The 14864-nt window shown below is 43.8% G+C and overlaps 1 protein-coding gene across 5 annotated transcripts in view; it reads right to left on the reverse strand.

Moving 5' to 3' along the window:
* The window catches only part of LOC130281585 (sodium-dependent serotonin transporter-like), a 526811-nt gene that overhangs the window by 449618 nt on the left and 62329 nt on the right, over positions 1-14864 (reverse strand). Inside the window, exon 2 of one of the 5 annotated variants that reach the window (XM_056528978.1) lies at positions 13125-13222. The exons of the other annotated variants lie outside the window; for them this stretch is intronic. The gene's annotated coding sequence lies outside the window, so the exon portion shown is untranslated. The remainder of the gene's footprint in view (positions 1-13124; positions 13223-14864) is intronic. 5 annotated transcript variants of the gene reach the window in all.

Below are 14864 nucleotides of genomic sequence, written 5' to 3' on the forward strand. Positions count from 1 at the left end.
TTAGGTTATCAAAATGATAACTATAAGAATATACATGTCCATAGAGTTAAATGATAACATTACCACTTCAGATACAAAGAACTCACTGCACAATACAGTTATAATGCTAGCATTGATCTCAATATTAGATGTGTAAGTCCATATGATGCAAGCTTTCCTCTAAGCAGGAAGCGTTTTGTCATTTAGTTCAATTGTGGCAGTCAGCAGAGTGTGCTCTATTTTTGGCCATGCACCTAGAGGCCGTAATGTGTATACTGCCCTAATGGGGCCTTACATACAAACTTATTACGTATATTATGAACAAATGTTTCTTTTATGAGAATTTTAAAATATTGGCCCAAATTTATCAAACTGTGAGAGAAAAAGTTGAGATATTTTCCCACAACAACCAATCACAGCTCAGCTTTCACTTTGCCAGAGTTTGTTAGCTGAGCTGTGATTGGTTGTTGTGGGAAAATCACAATTTTTTCTCTCACACAGTTTGATAAATCTGGGCCATTATCAATACACATTCAAACTTCAAAGTCTGATTGTTACTTTTAAGTATTTGTATTATTTTAGAATGCAATATACAATTTTTACTCTTGTCAATCAGTTTTTTTGGCTCAAAGCAAAGTAACATTGGATAGACAGATATTCAGTTTCTGGCATTGATGGTCTCATAGTTTCTGTCAGCTCTTATCTTTCATTTGTTGGAGAAAAAAAGAACGCTGATCTGCCTTGAAGAAGAATTAATCTAGTGAAAAAAGTCTGAGGGATATAATTTTTTTAATTATATTTTAGCATTTCATAGCTCGTTATGAATTGAGGCTTAAAGACTGTATTCAGATTTTTTATCAAGATCACAACAGGGGACAAAACACAAGTCTAAGAACTAGTCTACAGTGGGCTTCAATGCTGATCAACACTAACTTGTGGGTTAAAGTACGTAGCTCAGAGCAAAGGCAAGTTTTTACTTCAGATAGTTGATTAATTATACCTGATTAACTCTCTTCTTTTTCTGTCATTACTTTCCTTACAATTGATGTGCTGGGGTCTAAGGCCTCTTTCACACTATGAAATAGTTCCGTTTAGGAACTTCCGTCACAAGTTCCGTCACTATATCGGGGAAAACCTGCCATTACAAAACCCCTGACGGCCGTGACTAAATCGCATTGCAGCCTATGGGGTTTTGTAACTGCCCGTTTGCACTTGTATATGCCCGTAATTCATTACGGACGTGATACAGTGACTGGACATCGTGGCGGAAAAATTACTGCATGCATGCCCAAATTACTGCATGCATGCCCAAACTCCCAGCATGCCCAAAGTCTGTCAGGGCATGCTGGGAGTTGTAGTTTTGCAACAGCTGGAGGCACACTGGTTTGTAAACACTAGCATACACACACACACAACAGGGACTACAACTCCCAGCATGTGTCATTCAGGTGTCCCCCCTCCCCTTCACATATAGAGATCATTCCCAGTATGAGATTTATTCCCCTGCAGTCCATACATCCCCAGCCTGTGCACCTTCTCATCCTCCCCTTCAGATAACACTTATCTTCTCTATGTTCCTTCTCCTGTGCAGACCTGCGTCCTTAGAATACAGAGCAGGGGGGAGGGGAGGTAAGGAGCTGTGTACTCAGCTGGATGAGATGAGGGGGCGTGGCTTACTTTTCTCATGCAGGCAGAGGGGGGAAAAAAAGCTGTGACATCTTGTCCACAACAGACTCAAAACTGTGGACAACAGTAAAAGAAAACCCTCTGAACTACAGAACTTCCTGCCCAACAAACAGGTAAGAAAAACACATACATGCTGCCAAAACATATAACACATGTATATTGCAAAAAACTAAACTTACAAAGAAGATGCCATATAATCAAAAAAAATTAACCACCGAAATACCCCTTTAAGGATGTTTGAAGCTGGTTGTTTTCCTAATTTATATTGTAATAAATTAAATTTGCTTCTTGGAAACTTCTGGGTGTGTCTACGGTAAATAAAATGTTGCCAATTACAAAAATCACCTTTCAATTATTCTATTGCATACCATTTCTTCAAAATATAATTTTTTTAGCATTTTTTTTGTGTGATATTTAAAGTCTAATAATATTTTGCACATGTTTTGTGAAGCCTTTTGTAACTCAGGACATGTACTCAGGGCAGGTTGCATAACTTTTGTGGAACTGATACATCTTGGGCATGACTAGACTCAGTCTGTATTTTATTGCAACTGTATTCAAAGCATACAAAAACATACAAAGTGCAATATGTCATTAACATTTGGACTTCTACCCCCTCAAATATTGGTGCAGTAAGTGACAAACATGGTAAAAGGTTTCACCAGGACATTCCCAAAATGGAAAAATGGTGTAAGGCTAGGTTTCCACCAAGTTTTTTTTAGGCTTTTTAAAATTTTTTTTTTTTTTTACAAAAAATGCCAGAAAAACCTTTGAGTGGAAATAGCATTTTTGGCCCCTTTGGCGCTTTCAGGATGCGGACTGGAATGCAGCGAGGACACTGGAGGTGGATCCTCTGTGTCTGGGGGGGATGGCGTGGGCTGTACCAGGGGAACGGAATCTAAGGGGTTACTGGTTTTCACCAGAGCCCGCCGCAAAGCGGGATGGACTTGCAGCGGCAGGTAACCCCCAGGTCGTTCCACCTGATAGCGACTCAACCCCAACTGGCAGCTGAGACAGGCGTGGTACACAGGGACAAGGCAAGAGCAAGGTCGGACCTAGCAGAAGGTCAGGGCAGGCAGCAAGAGTCGTAGTCAGGGGCAACAGCAGAAGGTCTGGGTACACAGGCTTGGGAACACACTAAACGCTTTCTCAGGGCACTAAGGCAACAAGATCCGGCGAGGACAGGAAGGGGAAGTGGGTTTTTATATGCATGGAGCAGATGGAAGCTAATTGACACTGATTGGACCAGGCACCAATTAGTGGTGCACTGGCCCTTTAAATCTCAGAGAGCCGGCGCGCGCGCCCTAGAGAGTGGGGCCGCGCACGCCGGGACGTGACAGCCGGGGAACGGGACAGGTGAGTGGATTGGGATGCGACCCTCCGGTGTGCGTCCCCTGCGTCGTTGCTATGCGCTGCACGGCGCGGCGCATGACGTCAGTGCGCTGCGCCGTGCATAGCAACGACGCAGGGGACGCACGCCGGAGGCCTGAAGCAGCGCGGACCCGACCCCGGCAACAGGTAATTATGCCACCGGGGATGGGGGGAGGCAACGGGGCAGCGGCGCCGGCAATGGGTGCCGCTGCCCCTTCTCTCCCCCTGGCTGTCGGCGCCGCTTCTCTCCCCCTGGCTATCGGCGCTGGCAATGGGGCGCAGGCACCGATAGTCAGGGGGACAGAACGGGCAGCGGCGCCGATAGCCAGGGGGAGATAAGGGCTGGCAGCAGGGCTCTAGACCCCAGGAAAGGCAGGGGGAGAGAAGGGGGCAGCGACGGCCTCTCTCCCCCTGCCTTTCCTGGGGGTGTATCGGGGTATACGCGCGCACACACGCACCCTCATTTTACCATGGATATTTGGGTAAAAAACTTTTTTTACCCAAATATCCTTGGTAAAATGAGGGTGCGTGTTACAGGCCGGTGCGTGGTATACCCCGATAAATACGGTATTTCACAAAATTTTTATTTTTTATAAAGAAATTTTAAGTAATTTTTAAACAGGGACCAATTTATGTGTGTGGGCAGGGACCTAAAAATGAAGCCGATAATAATAAAAATTTAGAAAGGGGCCATTTAAATGTAAAAATAATATATTTATTAAAATAACATTTATTTTTTATTTTTATTAGAAATGTATTTTAATAATGTGTTTAATAAAGTGTGTGTGTGTGTGTGTGTTTTTAACTTTTTTCCCTTTTTATTCTTTATTTTTTACATTTTTTAGGTAGTACTACTACTCCCAGCATGGAACTGCTGATAGAAGCAGTAGTACCTGTACTAATAGTCACTCCTGACACCTGATGTGATCGTCCTTTCTTTTGCAGGGATGCGGATTGGCTTTCTCCTGCGCTCGCATCTTTGCTCTATACTCCGGCCGGGAAGTGATGTGAATAGAATTCACATCACTGATGCAGATTTTCCCGCCCAGAGTGGTGATTGGCCAGATGGTGGCAGCCAATCCTCACTCTCAGCGGGAAATATGAATCAGTGATGTGAATTTCTATTGACATCATTGGCTGGCCTGGAGTAAAGTGCACAGATGCGGAGGGCAGGAGAAAGCTGCTCCGCATTTCAGAAGGATGAACGAAGATCTCAGCGGGTGTCAGAAGTGATCTGTCCTTTACTGCAGGTACTACTGTTCCCAACATGGAGCACACTCTGCTCCATGCTGGGAGCTGTAGTACCTGCACTAATAGACAGATAGCAGCAGGTATCACCTGTTGCGATCTGTCTATTAATGCAATTACTACAGCTCCCAGCATGGAGCAATGCGTGCTCCATGTTGGGAGCAGTAGTAGCTGCAGTTAAGGACAGATCACAGCAGGTGTCCCTCCTGACACCCGCTGCGATCGTCCTTTATAATGTATAGATGTGGGCGGCACGGCCGCTCTTTTATGGTCCCCTGCACTGTAGTATATGCCGTATACAGTCATGGCCGTAAATGTTGGCACCCCTGAAATTTTTCAATAAAATGAAGTATTTCTCACAGAAAAGGATTGCAGTAACACATGTTTTGCTATACACTTGTTTATTCCCGTTGTGTGTATTGGAACTAAACCAAAAAAGGAGGGGAAAAAAGCATATTGGACATAATGTCACACCAAACTCCAAAAATGGGCTGGACAAAATTATTGGCACCCTTAACTTAACCCCTTAATGACCACGGACGAAAATGTACGTTCTGGCTTGGCGGTACTTCACGCACCAGGACGTACATTTATGTCCTGTGTATGACCGCGAGCATCGGAGCGGTGCTCGTGTCATACACGGCAGGTTTCGGCTGCAATCAGCAGCTGGGGACCCGCCGGTAATGGCCGACATCTGCGATCGCGCAGATGTCCGCCACAGCGGATCGCCCACAGCGCTGCCCCAGTGATCCGATTATCTGTAATGGCGGACAGAGGTCCCCTCACCTGCCTCCGTCCGTCTCCCGGCGTCTCCTGGTCTGGTCGGAGATGGAGCAGACCAGAGCAGGAGATAGCCGATAATACTGATCAATGCTATGTCCTATGCATAGCACTGAACAGTATTAGCAATCAAATGATTGCTATAGATAGCAATAAAAAGGGGCCATAAAAAGTGTAAAAAAAATATTTGAAAAATGTAAAAATTGTCAGTTTTTCCCATTTTACCCCCAAAAAACTTAATTTTTTTTAATAAACATATTTGGCATTCCCGCGTGTGTAAATGTCATTTCTATCAAAATATAATGTTAATGATCCTGTACGGTGAACGGTGTAAACGTAAAAAATTTTAAAAAAAAGTCCAAAAATGCCGATTTTTGTCACATCCTATTCCAAATTTTTTTTATAAAAAAATTATCTAAAAGTGTTATATATGCAAATGTGGTATCAATAAAAAGTACAGATGATGGCGCAAAAAATGAGCCCTCATACCGCCCTATATATGGAAAAATGAAAAAGTTATAGGTGGTCAAAATAGGGCAATTTTAGATTACTGATTTTGCACAAAGTTTTAGATTTTTTTTAAGCGGTACAAAAATATAAAAGTATCTAACCATGGGTATCATTTTAATCGTATTGACCCACAGAATAAAGAACACATGTCATATCTACCGTAAAATGTACATTGTGAAAACGAAACCCTCTAAAATGTGCAAAATTGTGGTTTTCATTTAAATTTCCTTTATTATTGAGGGAGCAGGCCTTGACGTCACGAGGGGCGGAGCCGTGATGTAACAATGCTTCGGGCCTTTATTGCCCGTCATTACGCACAGAGCAAACTCTCTCTGTGCAGTAATGATAGCGGGGTGCCGCAGCGGCGATCCTGGGGGTCCCCAGCAGGACGCCGGTGATCTGACATCTTATCCCCTATCCTTTGGATAGGGGATAAGATGTCTAGGGGCGGAGTACCCCTTTAAGGTGAAAATGGGCTTGGTCCTTAAGGCGTTAATATTTAGTGCACACCCTTTGGAAAAAATTACTGAAATCAGTTGCTTCCCATAAACATCAATAACCTTCTTAAACCTCTCAACCGCAATGTTGGACCACTCTTCCTTTGCACACTGCTCCAGGTCTCTTATTGGAAGGGTGCCTTTTCACAACAGCAATTTTAAGATCTATCCACAGGTGTTTAACCCCTTAATGACCAAGCCCATTTTCACCTCAAGGACCAGGTCAATTTTATTTTAGCATTTTCGTTTTTTCCTCCTCGCCTTCTAAAATCCATAACTCCTTTATATTTCCATGTACAGACCCATATAAGGGCTTGTTTTTGCGTGAAGCAATTGTACTTTGTAATGAAACCTCTCATTTTACCATAAAATGTACGGCGAACCCCCCCAAAAAAAATTTGGGGGACGAAATTTTTATGAAAACCAAAATTTTGCACATTTTGGAGGGGTTTGTTTTCACACTGCAAACTTTACGGTAAAAATGATAGATGTTCTTTATTCTGTGGGTCAATACGATTAAAATGTACCCATGGCTAGATACTTTTATATTTTTGTACTGCTTAACCCCTTAAGGACACATGACGTTCTCATACGTCTCCATTTCCGAGTCCTTAAGGACACATGACGTATGAGAACGTCATGTGTTTTACCGGCCCCCCGCAACCATCTGGAGCGGAGCCGGTCCCAGGCATCGGGGCATATCGCCCAGGGGGGTCATTATGACCCCCCATGTCGGCGATGGCCGCAGATCGCTGAACAATTCAGTCCAGCGATCTGCGGCGGATTCCGGGTCAATCGGGTCTCCAGTGACCCGGTGACCCGGAATTATTGGCTGATCGGGGCCGTCAGAGACGGCCCCGATCAGCCAGAGCCAGCAGGGGTGAGGTGGCACTGGTGCCACCTCACGATCGCCCTGATTCGTCGGCCGGATTACCTGCTGCGGGTGTCACTCCCGCAACCCGCTCCGCCCCTCTTCCGGAGGACGTGAGCGGGTGCGGGAAGACGACCCCCGGTGCTGGGGACCCCGATCCCCGGCGTCCCTGTTGGGATCGGGGCCCCAGGAGCAGCGGCGGCGGCGGAGACGACGAGGGACTGACCTGTGCGGCGAGGATCGTTGGAGGTGAGTGACAGCCTCCTGCTGTTGCTTAGCAACAGCTCCCAGCATGCAAAAAGGGCATGCTGGGAGCTGTAGTTATGCAACAGCAGGAGGCAGACCACCACAACTCCCAGCATGCCCTTATGGGCATGCTGGGACTTGTAGTTTTGCAACAGCTGGAGGCACATTCTTTCTATGGAAAAGTGTACCTTCAGCTGTTGTGTAACTACAACTCCCAGCTTGCACAATCAGCTAAAGTGCATGCTGGGAGTTGTAGTGGTGCATCTGGTGGTTGCATAACTACAACTCCCAGCATGCCCGTTGGCTGTCGGTGACTGCTGAGAGTTGTAGTTTTGCAACAGCTGAAGGCACACTGAGTTAAGTAGTAAACCAGTGTGTCTCCAGCTGTTGCATAACTACAATCCCCAGCATCCCCAGCCAAAGTAGTATGCCTCCAGCTGTTGCATAACTACAACACCCAGCATGCCCTTCCGCTGTCCGTACATGCTGGGGGTTGTAGCTTTTGCAACAGCTGAAGGCACACTGGTTGCAAAACACTGAGTTTGTTACCAAACTAGGTGTTTCACAACCAGTGTGCCTCCAGCTGTTGCAAAACTACAACTCCCAGCATGCACTGATAGACCGTACATGCTGGGAGTTGTAGTTTTGCAACAGCTGGATGTTCCCCCCCCCCCCAATGTGAATGTACAGGGTACACTCACATGGGCGGAGGATTACAGTTAGTATCCGGCTGCAAGTTTGAGGTACGGCAAAATTTCTGCCGCAGCTCAAACTGCCAGCGAGAAACTACTGTGAACCCCCCGCCCGTGCGACTGTACCCTAAAAACACTACACTAACACACAATAAAATAAAAAGTAAAAAACACTACATATACACATACCCCTACACAGCCCCCCTCCCCTCCCCAATAAAAATGAAAAACGTCTGGTACGCCACTGTTTCCAGAACGGAGCCTCCAGCGGTTGCAAAACTACAACTCCCAGCATGCACTGATAGACGTACATGCTGGGAGTTGTAGTTTTGCAACAGCTGGATGTTCCCCCCCCCCCTATGTGAACGTACAGGGTACACTCACATGGGCGGAGGATTACAGTAAGTATCCGGCTGCAAGTTTGAGCTGCGTCAAATTTTCTGCCGTAGCTCAAACTGCCAGCGAGAAACTACTGTGAACCCCCCGCCCGTGCGACTGTACCCTAAAAACACTACACTACACTAACACAAAATAAAATAAAAAGTAAAAAACACTACATATACACATACCCCTATACAACCCCCCTCCCCAATAAAAATGAAAAACGTCTGGTACGCCACTGTTTCCAAAACGGAGCCTCCAGCTGTTGCAAAACAACTACTCCCAGTATTGCCAGATAGCCGTTGACTGTCCAGGCATGCTGGGAGTTTTACAACAGCTGGAGGCACCCTGTTTGGGAATCACTGGCGTAGAATACCCCTATGTCCACCCCTATGCAAGTCCCTAATTTAGGCCTCAAATGCGCATGGCGCTCTCACTTTGGAGCCCTGTCGTATTTCAAGGCAACAGTTTAGGGCCACATATGGGGTATCGCCGTACTCGGGAGAAATTGGGCTTCAAATTTTGGGGGGTATTTTCTGCTATTACCCTTTTAAAAAATGTAAAATTTTGGGGAAAACAAGCATTTTAGGTAAAAAAAATATATATTTTTTTACATATGCAAAAGTCGTGAAACACCTGTAGGGTATTAAGGTTCAAATTACCCCTTGTTACGTTCCCCGAGGGGTCTAGTTTCCAAAATAGTATGCCATGTGTTTTTTTTTTTGCTGTCCTGGCACCATAGGGGCTTCCTAAATGCGGCATGCCCCCAGAGCAAAATTCGCTTTCAAAAAGCCAAATGTGACTCCTTCTCTTCTGAGACCTGTAGTGCGCCAGCAGAGCACTTTTCACACCCATATGGGGTGTTTTCTGAATCGGGAGAAATTGGGCTTCAAATTTTGGGGGGTATTTTCTGCTATTACCCTTTTTAAAATTGTAAAAATTTTGGGAAACCAAGCATTTTAGGTAAAAAAAATATATATTTTTTTACATATGCAAAAGTCGTGAAACACCTGTAGGGTATTAAGGTTCACATTACCCCTTGTTACGTTCCCCGAGGGGTCTAGTTTCCAAAATGGTATGCCATGTGTTTTTTTTTTGCTGTCCTGGCACCATAGGGGCTTCCTAAATGCGGCATGCCCCCAGAGCAAAATTCACTTTCAAAAAGCCAAATGTGACTCCTTCTCTTCTGAGACCTGTAGTGCGCCAGCAGAGCACTTTTCACACCCATATGGGGTGTTTTCTGAATCGGGAGAAATTGGGCTTCAAATTTTGGGGGGTATTTTCTGCTATTACCCTTTTTAAAATTGTAAAAATTTTGGGAAACCAAGCATTTTAGGTAAAAAAAAAATATATTTTTTTACATATGCAAAAGTCGTGAAACACCTGTAGCGTATTAAGGTTCACATTACCCCTTGTTACGTTCCCCGAGGGGTCTAGTTTCCAAAATGGTATGCCATGTGGTTTTTTTTTTCTGTTCTGGCACCATAGGGGCTTCCTAAATGCGGCATGCCCCCAGAGCAAAATTTGCTTTCAAAAAGCCAAATGTGACTCCTTCTCTTCTGAGACCTGTAGTGCACCAGCAGAGCACTTTTCACCCCCATGCGAGGTGTTTTCTGTATCGGGAGAAATTGGGCTTCAAATTTTGGGGGGTATTTTCTGCTATTACCCTTTTTAAAAATGTAAAATTTTTGGGAAACCAAGCATTTTAGGTAAAAAAAATATATATTTTTTTTACATATGCAAAAGTCGTGAAATACCTGTAGGGTATTAAGGTTCACTTTACCCCTTGTTACGTTCCCTGAGGGGTCTAGTTTCCAAAATGGTATGCCATGTGTTTTTTTTTGCTGTCCTGGCACCAAAGGGGCTTCCTAAATGCGGCATGCCCCCCAAAAACCATTTGTCGCTCCTTCCCTTCTGAGCCCTCTACTGTGCCCGCCGAACAATTAACATAGACATATGAGGTATGTGCTTACTCGAGAGAAATTGGGTTTCAAATACAAGTAAAAATTTTTTCCTTTTTATCCCTTGCAAAAATTCAAAAATTGAGTCTACAAGAACATGCGAGTGTAAAAAATGAAGATTTTGAATTTTCTCCTTCACTTTGCTGCTATTCCTGTGAAACACCTAAAGGGTTAATACACTTACTGAATGTTTTTTTGAATACTTTAGGGGGTGTAGTTTTTATAATGGGGTCTTTTATGGGGTATTTCTAATATGAAGACCCTTCAAATCCACTTCAAAACTGAACTGGTCCCTGAAAAATAGTGAGTTTGAAAATTTTGTGAAAAATTTCAAAATTGCTACTGAACTTTGAAGCCCTATGGTGTCTTCCAAAAGTAAAAACTCATAAATTTTATGATGCAAACATAAAGTAGACATATTGTATATGTGAACCCCAAAAAAATATATTTTGAATATCCATTTTCCTTACAAGCAGAGAGCTTCAAAGTTAGAAAAATGCAAAATTTTCATTTTTTTCATCAAATTTTGGGATTTTTCACCAAGAAAGGATGCAAGTTACCATAAAATTTTACCATTAAGTTAAAGTAGAATATGTCACGAAAAAACAATCTCGGAATCAGAATGATAACTAAAAGCATTCCAGAGTTATTAATGTTTAAAGTGACAGTGGTCAGAATTGCAAAAAACGCTCCGGTCCTTAAGGTATAAAATGGCCTGGTCCTTAAGGGGTTAAAAAAAATCTAAAACTTTTTGTACAAAATCAGTCATCTAAAATCGCCCTATTTTGACCACCTATAACTTTTTCATTTTTCCGTTTATAGGGCGGTATGAGGGCTCATACCGCCCTATATAAAACTTTTAGATCATTTTTTATAAAAAATTTTTTATAAAATGTGACAAAAAAGCAGGATTTGTGGATTTTTTTATTTTTTACATTTACGCTATTCACGGTACGGGATCATTAACATTATATTTTGATAGTTTGGACATTTACGTACGCAGCAATACCAAATATGTTTATTAACAAAAAAATTTACGCTTTTTGGGGGTAAAATGGGAAAAACGGACAATTTTCATTTTTATTGGGGGAGGGTATTTTTCACTTTTTTTTTTACTTTTTATTTTTACATTTTTCAACTTTTTTTTACACTTTTTATGTCCTCATAGGGGACTATCTATAGCAATCGTTTGATTGCTAATACTGTGCAGTGCTATGCATAGGACACAGCACTACTCAGTATTATCGGTCATCTTCTGCTCTGGTCTGCTCGATCGCAGACCAGAGCAGAAGACCCCGGGAGACAGCCGGAGCTAGGTAAGGGGACCTCCGGCTGTCATGCTGGACGATCGGATCACCGCGGCAGCGCTGCGGGCGATCCGATCATCCAATCAAAGTGCCGCAATGCCGCAGATGCCGTGATCTGTATTGATCACGGCATCGGAGGGGTTAATGGCGGACATCCACACGATCGCGGATGTCGGCCATTACCGGCAGGTTCCCGGCTGCTGCTAGCAGCCGGAACCTGCCGTGTATGACGCGAGCACCCTTCCGATGCTCGCGGTCATACACAGGACGTAAATGTACGTCCTGATGCGGGAAGTCCCGCCAAACCCGGACGTACATTTACGTCCGTGGTCGTTAAGGGGTTAATAGGATTTAGATCTGGGCTCATTGCTGGCCACTTCAGAACTCTCCAGCTCTTTGTTGCCATCCATTTCTGGGTGCTTTTTGATGTATGTTTCGGGTCATTGTCCTGCTGGAAGACCCAAGATCTCTGACGCAAACCCAGCTTTCTGACACTGGGCTGTACAACATCCATTGGTATTCCTCAGATTTCATGATGCCTTGCACACATTCAAGGCACCCAGTGCCAGAGGCAACAAAAGTTTTCGGTAAACAGTAGAATGATGTGCTTTACCAAAAAGCTCTATCTTGGTCTCATCTGTCCACAAGTCATTTTCCTAGAAGGATTTTGGCTTACTCAAGTTGATTTTGGCAAAATGTAGTCTTGCTTTTTTATGTCTCTGTGTCAGCAGCGGGGTCCTCCTGGGTCTCCTGCCATAGCGTTTCATTTCATTTAAATGTTGACGGATAGTTCACACTGACACTGATGCTCCCTGAGCCTGCAGGACAGCTTGTATATCTTTGGAACTTGTTTGAGGCTGCTTATCCACCATCTGGACTATCCTGTGTTGACACCTTTCATCAATTTTTCTCTTCTGTCCACGCCCAGGGAGATTGGCTACAGTGCCATGGGTTGCAAACTTCTTGATAATGTTGCGCACTGTGGACAAAGGCAATTCTAGATCTCTGGAGATGGACTTGTAACCTTGAGATTGCTGATCTTTTTCAACAATTTTGGTTCTCAAGTCCTCAGACAGTTCTCTTCTCTTCTTTCTGTTGTCCATGCTTAGTGTGGCACACACAGACACACAATGCAAAGACTAAGTTAGCTCCTCTCCTTTTTATCTGCTTTCAGGTGTGATTTTTATATTGCCCACACCTGTTACTTGCCCCAGGTGAGTTTAAAGGAGCATAACATTCTTGAAACAATCTTCTTTTTCCACAATTTTCAAAGGGTACCAATAATTTTGTTCAGACCATTTTTGGAGTTTGGTGTGATGTTATGTCCAATTAGCTTTTTTGTCCCTCCCTTTTTTGGTTTAGTTCTAATGCACACAAAGGGAATAAACATGTGTATAGCAAAACATGTGTTACTGCAATCCTTTTCTGTGAGAAATACTTCATTTTCTTGAAAAATGTCATGGGTGCCAACATTTACGGCCATGACTGTATATACCTGTGTATAGGCCCGAGAGCTGGCGGAAGAATCTTGCAACCCTTTTTTTGAACATCTCCCACCATTCTGACTTACTGTTACAAAGGCCCAGCAATGGTACCTGGCTCTGAAGAAAATCCTCAAAGGACTGTCTTATATCCACTTCTTCCAAGAGAGACAAATTGAGCTTCCAATAGCCTCTGCCCATCCGGGGGGTCTCTGTAACATTTAGAAAAAACTAAATTAAACAGTGATCGAAGAATTCCACCTCAACAACAGACACTGCTGAAGAGACGGCTTCCTCCTTTAAATAAAGCCTGTCTATTCTGGACCTACAACTACCCCTATGATAGGTGAATCCCACGTGGCTTGGGGTGTTCCAGATGTGGACATCCACCAGGTGAGCCTCACTCACTACGCTATTAAGGGCAACACTATCATAAGTCACTTAACAGGAGAAAAAAACATCAGGCAGAACTTCACTGTGTCTTGCAGTGGCATGTATGTTCCGGAGATTTTGTACATAAATACAGGCTACAGTCTGCTTAGTGCGGCTGGATGGTTCTCTACGTCCTAAAAGCTTGCAGCATAGTAGACAATTGTACGAAGAAAAGGAACGGACGGATCACTCACCACTGTGCCGGTATAAAAGATATCTTTATTCTTCAATCTTTTAAAAAATTTGTCTCATGTCGACGCAGGACGCAGACAGGTGGGGGTTGCGCAGGGACGCGTGAGTGCAAAGACTACGGCTCCGTTTCGTTCCCGGAGGAACTTCTTCCGGTCTCCTCAAAGGAGCAGCTTGTCTCTGGAACCTCTCCTGTCTTGGGGCCTCGTGACAGCATTTAACCCCTTAACGACACAGGACATAAATGTACGTCCTGGTGAGCTGGTACTTAACGCACCAGGACGTACATTTACGTCCTATGCATAACCACGAGCATCAGAGCGATGCTCGCGTCATGCAAGGAAGGTCCCGGATGCTGATAGCAGCCAGGGACCCGCCCGTAATGGCGGTCATCCGCAATCGCGCGGATGTCCGCCATTAACCCCTCAGATGCCGTGATGGGCAGACTAGATGGGCCAAATGGTTCTTATCTGCCGACACATTCTGTGTTTCTATGTGATCAATACAGATCACGGCATCTGCAGCATCACGGTACTTTGAATGGATGATCAGATCACATGCAGCGCTTCCGCGGCGATCCAATCATCCAGCATGGCGGCCGGAGGTCCCCTCACCTTGCTCCGGCTGTCTCCACGGGTCTTCTGCTCTGGTCTGCGATCAAGCAGACCAGAGCAGAAGATGACCGATAATGCTGATCAGTGCTATGTTCTATGCATAGCACAGAACAGTATTAGCAATCAAATGATTGCTATAAATATTCCCCTATGGGGACTATTAAAGTGTAAAAATAAAAGTAAAAAAGTAAAAATAAAAGTAAAAAAATTTGAAAAACCCCCTCCCCCAATAAAAATGTAAATTGTCCCATTTTCCCTATTTCACCCCCAAAAAGTGTAAAAACATTTTTTATATACATATTTTGTATCGCCGCGTGCGTAAATTTCCCAACTATTAAAATAAAATGTTAATGATACCGTACGGTGAACGTAAAAAAAATAGCTGCTTTTTTTTATAACATTTTATTCCAAAAAAAATTATAAAAAAAAGTATTAAAAGTTTTACATATGCTTTAATTTCCCCACACAAATAGTATTTTTTTTTGGTTGCGCCATACATTTTATGGTAAAGTGAGTGATGGCATTACAACAGACAACTGCTCACGCAAAAGACAAGCCGTCATACTAGTCTGTGGATGAAAATATAAAAGAGTTATGATTTTTTGAAGGCAAGGAGGAA

The sequence above is a fragment of the Hyla sarda genome, chromosome 1 (assembly GCF_029499605.1).
Source record: "Hyla sarda isolate aHylSar1 chromosome 1, aHylSar1.hap1, whole genome shotgun sequence".
Lineage (NCBI taxonomy): Eukaryota > Metazoa > Chordata > Amphibia > Anura > Hylidae > Hyla > Hyla sarda.